Source organism: Pinus tabuliformis, chromosome 2_2, assembly GCF_031772625.1.
Source record: "Pinus tabuliformis cultivar Carrire ecotype Pingquan chromosome 2_2, CPIR1, whole genome shotgun sequence".
In the NCBI taxonomy this organism is placed as follows: Eukaryota; Viridiplantae; Streptophyta; class Pinopsida; order Pinales; family Pinaceae; genus Pinus; species Pinus tabuliformis.
Window position 1 is genome coordinate 169,577,430 of NC_142300.1, and position 9,135 is coordinate 169,586,564.

Here is a 9,135-nt window from a genome sequence, read left to right on the forward strand (position 1 = left end):
TTATTCTAGAAGATTGGTCTAGAGGGTGGTGTACCTTCCATCTTACATCTTTCTTCGGTGCCTCAAATCAAGCAAAGGGAATCATCATTTCCTTTTGACTTGGTTATTTCTCACGTTCTCGACACCAGCTCCATATCGCAAGATTGAGATTTGTACACTTGATGGTTTGGTGATCCAAATGATTGTCCCAGAGATTCTCGAGTTTGTGTGAGATGTCTTAGACCTCATGATGGGGTGGCCCTTCAGGTAGCCCCCCACATGCTTGGATGACCACAAATGTAGATCTAGCCTCACATGCAGTTCCGCAGATGTGATGGGTTTAGTTTTCATCACTTACAGTGCCCACAACATGCATGTCTCCTTCAGATCACCCATTCAGATCTTCGGAGCCATTTTCTATTCAACGAGGCTTCTTTGGTTGTGATTCCCCCCTCACCATGTCAACTTGAGGGGAATTATGTCTCATGTACTCAGATGTTATTGTCTTCGGTCCTAACCTATGTTTTTCCATACGCATTATGTATATGAGATCCATTGTATTATTTTTTGGCTCATTGATGCCGATGTATCATGTATCATGTACTTTGTAGCTCAGTCCCACATTGTTGGGCTCATCATTATTCTTTGTACGCAACTATCTCGGTGGGTATGGGTATGCCTCTCCTGCCTCATTTGAGATCATGTACTCCCACATAAAAGGAGACTTCTATCAGTTTAGTAGGTCTCGCCTCCTCCATTTTTGTCCTTTCTTGGATTGCTTAAGTTATCTCTCTCTCTCTCTCTAACTCCTCTTTGGTGTCTCGTGGCAGTGTAACCTACAACATATTTCAGTCATACAATTTTCTCCTAACACTCATACATTGGGGGGATCCGTTATCCCCAAAAAATGATCACCTAGCCATTTCTAACTAGGTGGATCAAAATACACCATGTAGGATTAATTACACTGAAGGTGTTCTCTTTGTGAGGTTTCGTCAGCAAACACTATTCATTCCCACCAATCCCAACACTCTATTTTAGTCATTCTAGCAAGTGAAAATATAACATGTGTACATCCTTTTTCAAATATTTGTATGTGTGGAATGGTGAAGAAATAGGCTTTGTTTCCTTCCATGTTCATGTCAGTGTCGTACCCTCCATTCCATATAGAGGACAACATGCATGGAGTGCATATATAGATAGACGTTTGGCAGATGAAAGCGGGCTATCTAGGGTTTGAGTCGATCTACAATGACAACAAACCTCGGTGACATTAGAGTGCAGGAACCTCATACTAACCGTGAGTTAAGGTCCAATGAAAGCTGAAGAAGTCCCAGGTTAGGGAAACCAAGCAGCGTGAAGAAGGAAGCGATTGTTTCTTTGTTGTTTTTGTTTTCTCAGACACTTAGGTTTGAATTGGGATTCCAAAAGATCATTGGCCAGAGATGGAAACATAAATTATGGGGGTGGGAGTGCCAGATTTGGAGATGTATTTAGTGGAAGTAGGAGGAGATGGCAGGGATGTTATGGTGATGGTGGAATTGTATATGGAATTTTTGAATGAGATTGCAGTTGTTGGGGAATACAGGAACTATCTGAAGAAATAAGGTGCTAATCTGGTGAGAAGGGTCAAATTATTAGCAGCCATGTTTGAAGAACTCAATGAACTGAAGAATCCCCTACTTAAGGATAATAACTTGCAAGCCTTGTAGTATCTGCACTCGGCTCTTAAACATGTTGGGGAGATCTTAAAATTTGGCCACGAGGGAACAAGTTGTTCATGACTCTAGAAAGAAAGCAAGTTACAGGAAAATTGCACAGTGTAACTACTCAGTTGGTGCAGGCTTTAAGTGAATTGGCTTATGAAGAACTTGGATTGTCAAATGAAGTTCGAGAATAGGTTGAACTTGTACATGTGAAGTTAAAAAGAGCTAAAGGAAGAGCTGACACACCTGATTTGGAACTTGAGAAAGATCCAAGTATTTTCTTGTCTCAAAGGAGTGATAGAGATGTTGAACAAATGGTATTAAGAAGATTAGAAGAAAAGTACAACTCAAGACCATTGTCGATCTTAAGAAAATATCACTGGCACTACATGATATTGTTATTAAACGTGGAGACATTGGTGAGAGGTTAGAAGAAATGTTAGCTATTATGAGGAGTTTGAAGGACTTACTTTTGACAGAGAATCCTGAGATGGATGCTCTTGACAGTGAGAAAGGATCGAATACTTATGGTGGTCTTATAGATGAATCCAACTCTCCTGTTATGCCAGATGAATTTCGTTGTCTGATTTCCCTAGAGCTAAGAAAGATGTTGCCACAACACTCTTAAATTTATCAATATATCAAGGTAACAAGACAAGGGCTGTGAGAGCTGGTGTTGTGTCCTCGTTGATGCATTTTCTAGTAGATCCCAGTGCAGTGATGGTTAATGAAGCAGTTGCTATATTGGAAATTCTTACAAGTCATCAAGAGGGGAAATAGCTATTGACAATGTTGATGCAATCCCAATATTGGTAAAATTAATCAGAGTTGGATCACCTTAAAACCGGGAAAATGCAGTTGTTGTTTTTCTTTCATTATGTACAAGTGATCCACAACATCTTGCTACATCCCGAGAACTTGGAGCTTATGAACCCTTGTTAGATTTGGTCCAGAATGGCACAGCAAGAGCTAAGTGCAAGGTTGCATTATTAGAGCACATCAATAAATGAGAGCAAGCTCCAAGTAACTGATTATAATATTTGGAACAAGCAAGCAATCAAGCATTGGTTGGCTCATTCATGCATTCCTTTTTGGTATGGTGGTCAAAGATCATCTCCTTGTGGTTTTATTGTATATTTATTAGAAAATTGAAACTTGTGTCATAGCCATAAGGTGAAATACTCCAAGTGGTTGTGAGATGAGGCTGTAAGGATGTGTGAAGGTTAATATTCTTTTGTTATATGTGAAGGCTATGTGGTGTGGATAAAATTGTTGAAGAATGACATCCTTTTGGCAAAGCAGGATTTTGCTTGGTTAAAAAGATAGACACATGCTCTCTTTCGTTTAAACTCCTTGATCACTGCTAGGTTTGATCGATCATTCAATGGAGAGGACATCTACAATGGCGCCATTTCCTTTACTCACAATGCCCATTACATCAACATAAAAACCCTGTATAATTCCTTTGGTGGGTCAAATGTGTTTATGCTCCCCTCCATAATCAATCCATCATTCACTCTCATTCTTCCCCTGGCATTAGGAAATTATAACTCAAAGTTAATAAAATTTGGGTGTGTCATAGTTTGCTACTAAGGGTATGAAGTGAATTACAATTCAGTTGTAGGGCCCCGGGCTACGGAAGGTGGAAAATTGAGATTGTAGGGAAATGAAAGAGGTTCAAACCCATATTGCAGTGAAGTTAGAATTGCATTGAGAGCGGGCTCTATAAAATTTCATTGTTCCTAATGTCCTGCAACATTTTGCAGATCATCATGAGAGGGAATCAAGTTGTTGTTGTTGGGACTGACATAAGCATCGTTGAAGCTTGTATCGCTGATGATGGAAGTGGAAATACATGTTGTGGTCATTGAATGGCCTGTTGTGGTAGTATTGTAGATATCCCATATGTTCTGAAGAGCCATTCAGTGGTTTCGTTGTTAGATTTATGGTGGAACTTTTCAATTAGTTTGAAAATCTTCAATATACACTTTGTGGGTACTCCAACTCTTCCATCACGTTCATCCTTCATTCGATGGTGCTTTCATTTTTTGGTTGGAAGCAGGGTTGTATTCATCATCATGTGTGTTGGGTCAACAATGAGCGGCTCATCGGGCAAGGAAAACTTGTGTGCATCTCCATCCAACTCTAACTATTGGATCAACCATTCCATAATCTTTCCTTCACGTTTGAAGCCAAGTTTGTGGTGAGTTCAAATAAACACTCCAGTTGAGATCGCTTGGATCGGTGTCTTCAGGAAGCCCATCACCTCTTTTAGGAAACATGCAGAGCTAGATGGTTCTGTTTCAGATGCCTAGGCTAGAGTAGCTAAGTTTTCAGAGAGGTATGGAAAAATACTAGATGAATTAAAGGAAGATCCTGAAATCCACAGAAGACCACTTGATTGTGTATTTTTGTGTAGACTATGAGAGTAGTGCCTAAGGAAAGTCAGTTTCAAAGACATATTTTAAAAATTCAAGGAAGAAGAGAATGCAAAATGTTTGATCCTATTTGAACAAGTTCAAGTTGTAACACTCTTTGATAGTACTGAAGATGGAGGGAAGCATTTAGAAAAATTGATAAGGGGAATATTTGCATGCCATATTTTTTATATGGGTGCTACAAATCTTGCTGAAGTGTTCAAAAGGGATGGCATGTCCTTTTTGGCCAATTTTGAAAACTTACTACCTCGCCCATGGTTCATTGATGACTTGGAAACATTCAAGTCAAGTTGGATGAGGAAGTCTTGGAAGAAGGTTGTCATGTTTGCGGATAATTTTGACGTAGATCTTGTAGTAGGGATATTACCTTTTGCAAAAGAGTTTCTTCGATGAAGTACACAGGGGGTTTTAGCTACCCATGATTTACCATCCATTAACGATGTTACTTAGTCTGAATTGGTGGAAATTATCTCAAAAGTGGAAGAGATGAAAAATGGAAGGGAATATATTCTAGGAGTAGACACAAAGAACCTTCTTATTGTAAATTTTGGAACCAATTTATGTATTGCTTAAGCTTGCATATTTATAAAATGATGTTAATCGGGTTGTTTGGGATGGCATGGGCCGTGGCATTGACACCAATCTCTAAGCGCGGTTCAAATCATAGTTACCAAGTTGAAATTTGAATTCAACTTTGAGTTTGATTGGATGAAATATTTTCAATAAATCGATAATATATATCTTTAAAATATTTAAAGATATATATTTCTCTTCCTGTAAGTGTGATACCTTCCATTCATTTTCCTCTTCATTTTAATATTTAAATAATTTAATAATTACAAATAATCCAAAAATTGTAAAACACAATTAAAATCTAATAATTATATATAATATAAAAATTCTAAAACACAATTAAAAAATATAGCATGTTGGCATTATGATTCTGGTATGGCTCTATGTTACAGGTGTTGTACTTGATGGCAACTCACACTCAAGTGGCAATGCTATGTTCAGGCTCTCAAAATGTTGAAAATTAAGAGGTACACAGGTGAATGGTTCAAAAGGTGCGGACCCGCAGGTTCGCCGTCCAGGAGATGCGGTTATACCTGCAGGTTATCCGTTCAGAAGGTGCGGACCCCAGTTCACTCACTTCAAGGCAGAGAAGCGCGCTCACGTGGGGTTTCTTATGTTTTGCCCGTGGTATTTAGCCCGTCGTTCTTGATCCTATGGTTTTGGCCCGTGGTATATGTTAGTTTTAGTCTTTCCAGCCTTCCTCCAGTGATCAAACGTGCTCTTACAAAGTGTTTTTGAAGTGTCAAGGTCAAATTTTGTCATTTCAGTGAGTCTTCAAGCAAAATTTGGTCACTAGGCATTAGGTCTAGGGTTTGCTCTCATTCTTTTCAAAGTTGCCCAAATGCCAATCTATGCCACTATTTAGCTGAGTCTATCATCATTCATAGGGTTTTCATTATCATCTCAGTGTCTAATGAGTCTTTTTACACCTTGTCCATGCTTCAGTTGCGCCTAGGTAAGGTCATTTTCCTCTCCTAGGGTTTTGAAGCCAATTTCTCTTGGACGGTCAAATCATCAGCAAAACTTGTATCCTGATGTTCATACACCTTCCCCTATCCTTAAAGTAACTTACCAAATGCTTCCCATCACTGAGATTCCCCAAATTCCTCATTTTCGCACAAACCCTAGTTTCTAGCTACAACCTGGCAATTTTCTACGTTGGGCCTGTGTTTTGCCCTTTTGGACCCCTTCCCCTCACTCAATCTCTGAGATTCCACTTTTCCCTACTTCCTAACATCCCTCCCTACTTCCAAAAATTTCCCCAAGAATTTAGAAGCCCCTTATCCCCTTCATTTCGCTTCATTTCGACAAAATTCCTTGTTTCACACATCGGGATAAGTTTCACTCAAAAGATGTTTCAGAGAAATCAAAGATTAATTTTGGAAAATTGAGAGAGGTTTTTGTCCAAAACATTCCAAAGAAGAAAAACCTCCTTCACTTTTTGCACAGGTGTCATGGTTTTAGAGAAATGTCAAAAATACAATCGCCAGATCCAAGAAGGTTGGCCAAGGCACTAAAACGACGGAAAAGGACCGATCCACTCCAAATTTTGGCCAAAGCCTCTTTGACTGAGCATGGTACTTGATTGGGGACTCCCAGCCCAAATTTCAAGAAATTTGGAGAAAATTTTGTCAATTGCGAATTTTTTGTGCCAAACACAGGTTTTCCTCCCCAACGCGTAGCGCGCCGCGTGCGACCCTTAAGATGGGCAACTCCATTTCAGGAAAACTCAGCATTTTTGGATTTTTCATGCAAAAATACACTTTCTCAGCAATTGCCAAGAAATTTCACCAAGTTTTGAGCCTCTAGAAGGTCAAAAAACAAGCAAAAAATGACTTTCTGCCCTTTTTTTGACACACAAGAAGCATTCTTGGGATATTGAAATTTTGGAGGGGTAAATGGACACCAAATTCAGAAATTCCACTTGGGTTGGAAAGTAGACATCTAGACCTTTCCAACAAGACCACTTTGGCTTCATTTGGACACCTGGAAGTGCCTCAAAAGTTGCTCCAAAGGCGAGCTACGCGTTCAGAATCAGGGCGCTACGCGTTGGGCAATTTTCACAGAAATGCACCTACAGCTCAGCAAAACGCAGTTTTGACTGGATTTGACTTTTTGGAGTGGATTTTGATCCTCCTTGTTGTAAATGATGTAATTTTATGATATTTTGACACTCATTTATCTCTTCTAGAAGATTCATTCATGAGATAGGCAAAAATTTAATGAATGAATTGGTTTCCTAGCTTATAGAGGCAAGTTGTTTTGACTGCCTAGTTTTTAGTGCTCAGTTTAGAATTGGTTGAAACAGCTCCTAGGATAGTGAGCTCGACCCCTAGAGGCAAGGAAAGATGTTAGATTTCCTATATTATGTACTTTCTTGGTCATTTTCATGGTTGGACTCTTGAGGGAGAAAGCTTTTATTGTATTACTCATTGTATCTCTGCAATTTTGGCAAAGGAAGAAAGACCAGGGTTTTGCAGTCCTTTTTGGGATTCCTGTGGTTACATTTATTGATGGTGTGTTTCTCTTTGTACTTGTAAGTTTTTTATGTGAATCATCTTCTTACTTTTCCTTCTGCAAATTAGGCAAATGAAGTGTTAAAGTAGAATTCATGATTGCCATGCTCTGCTTTTAAGTTTGCTTAATATCAATGTTTTCATCTGTTTAAGGAGAACTCAAGGTGTTTACTTGCTCTCCTTAGGTCCTCACCAGTCATTCTTGCCCATCTGACTCTTTAAAAGGCATCAATACAGTCTCCTACCTTGCCCCAAAGAACCCCCTGCAAAAACTGTGTCCAATCCCCGCACCCAAAATTGCCTTTCCCCGATTTTCCACCAAAATCCTAAAAATCTCAAATCAAACCTTTTATCAGTTTACTAGCCTAAAATCAGTGTTCTTTATTGGTTATCTCCGCCCTTTGAAGATCTTTGCCGAGATATACCGGAGAGAGCCCTCTCCTGCCCCGTAGGGCTAGCTACGAGGCTAAGTGGTTTGATGTTGCCTTGGAGTTTGCCTTTCTCAGCCTGAGGTGAAATTTCAAGCGCTAACAGTATAGGATTTAATTTAGCCCCGGTTTGGATCCCTTGTATTGGTTATTGATGGTTTTGTCCCATGGCGTGAATAAGGGCTTGACTATAAATAGGGAAGGAGATCACTTGGCTAAGGTATCTTTGCAAATAGAATATCTTAAGATCTGAAATATTGGGTTATCGATTTAAAAAGATTGATCTATATAAAAGTGAAGTTGGAAGTGAATCTATGAAGTGTGATCTATCGGACACAAGATCAGATCTGCGAATCTGACTGTCAGTGGCACATAGGAGGACTATTTAATTGGGTTCTAATCAGAGGTACGCGGACCATTCACTGTGAAAGTGCGGGGGTACGCAGCAGAGCGGAAGTCCCGGTGCGGGGGAACGCAGGTGGTACACAGTGAAAGTGCGAGGTTACGCAGTGAAGCAAAAGTCCCAGTGCGGAGGTACGCGGCGTGATAGAGGTTCAGGTGCAGAAGCACAGTAAAGGTACGCAGCGTGACAGACGTTCAGGTGTGGAGGCACAGTAAAAGTACGCGGAGCTACAGAAGCCGCAGTGCGTAGCTACGCAGCGTGATAGAAGTCGAGGTGCGGGGACACAGTAGAAGTACGCGACGCGATTGAAAAGCACAGTGCGTGGGTATGCAGTGCAGCGGAAGGCTCTCTGTGGGGATACGCAGAGACGCAGAAGGTGAAGTGCGAGCCCTCGCAGCCCAGATAAAGAAAAACTGCAGATCTGTCTTAAAACATTTGTTGGTTATCTTTTATCTATTGCAGCAGAGTTCTGGGTTTATATTTCTGGTATTATCTTTCTGTTTACAGCATTCTGAGAAGTTAGGTGATTCTTGATTGATTGTATAAGGAGTTTGGGTGATTTTGCATGTACTTGATGATTATTTGATCTTCTTTGATCCAGTTTGAAAATTTATGAAAAGAGAAGTAAGGGGGTTGTAGCTCCCTTCCAGGAGAGACTGGAAAACGAGAGAGAGTTGTAGCTCTCTGCAGGTTGCAGCCTGCGTACTGGTAAAGGACTGCACCAGTACAAAATCATTGTAAAAGGAGTTTCTAATTGAAAGAAGACAGATACATATTGCAACAGGTGGTTTTCACCCACATTGGGTTTCCACTTTATATCTGGTGTTCTTTTGTGTGACTATCTGTTTTTCTTGTTCATGCTCATTACTTTATGGTACTGACATACAAAGTAACGATCAATATCTGAAGAATAATTCAAAGTATAAATAAGGAAGATATATTGAAAAGAATTTGATAATACTGATTCACCCCCCCTCTCAGTATTATTTCCAACAATTGGTATCAGAGCCAGGTTCTTCTGAAGAAGCTTGATCGCTTGAAGGAAGATCTAACATCATGAGCAACTACGAGAGGGAAGCATCAATCAGGCCA

At 40.0% G+C, this 9,135-nt stretch overlaps 2 pseudogenes; both read left to right on the plus strand.

Moving 5' to 3' along the window:
* Positions 1-1,439: 1,439 nt before the first annotated feature.
* Positions 1,440-2,313, plus strand: LOC149191953 (U-box domain-containing protein 13 pseudogene; annotated as a pseudogene).
* Positions 2,314-3,781: 1,468 nt separating this feature from the next.
* Positions 3,782-4,790, plus strand: LOC149191954 (damage-control phosphatase At2g17340 pseudogene; annotated as a pseudogene).
* The last annotated feature ends 4,345 nt before the right edge of the window (positions 4,791-9,135 follow it).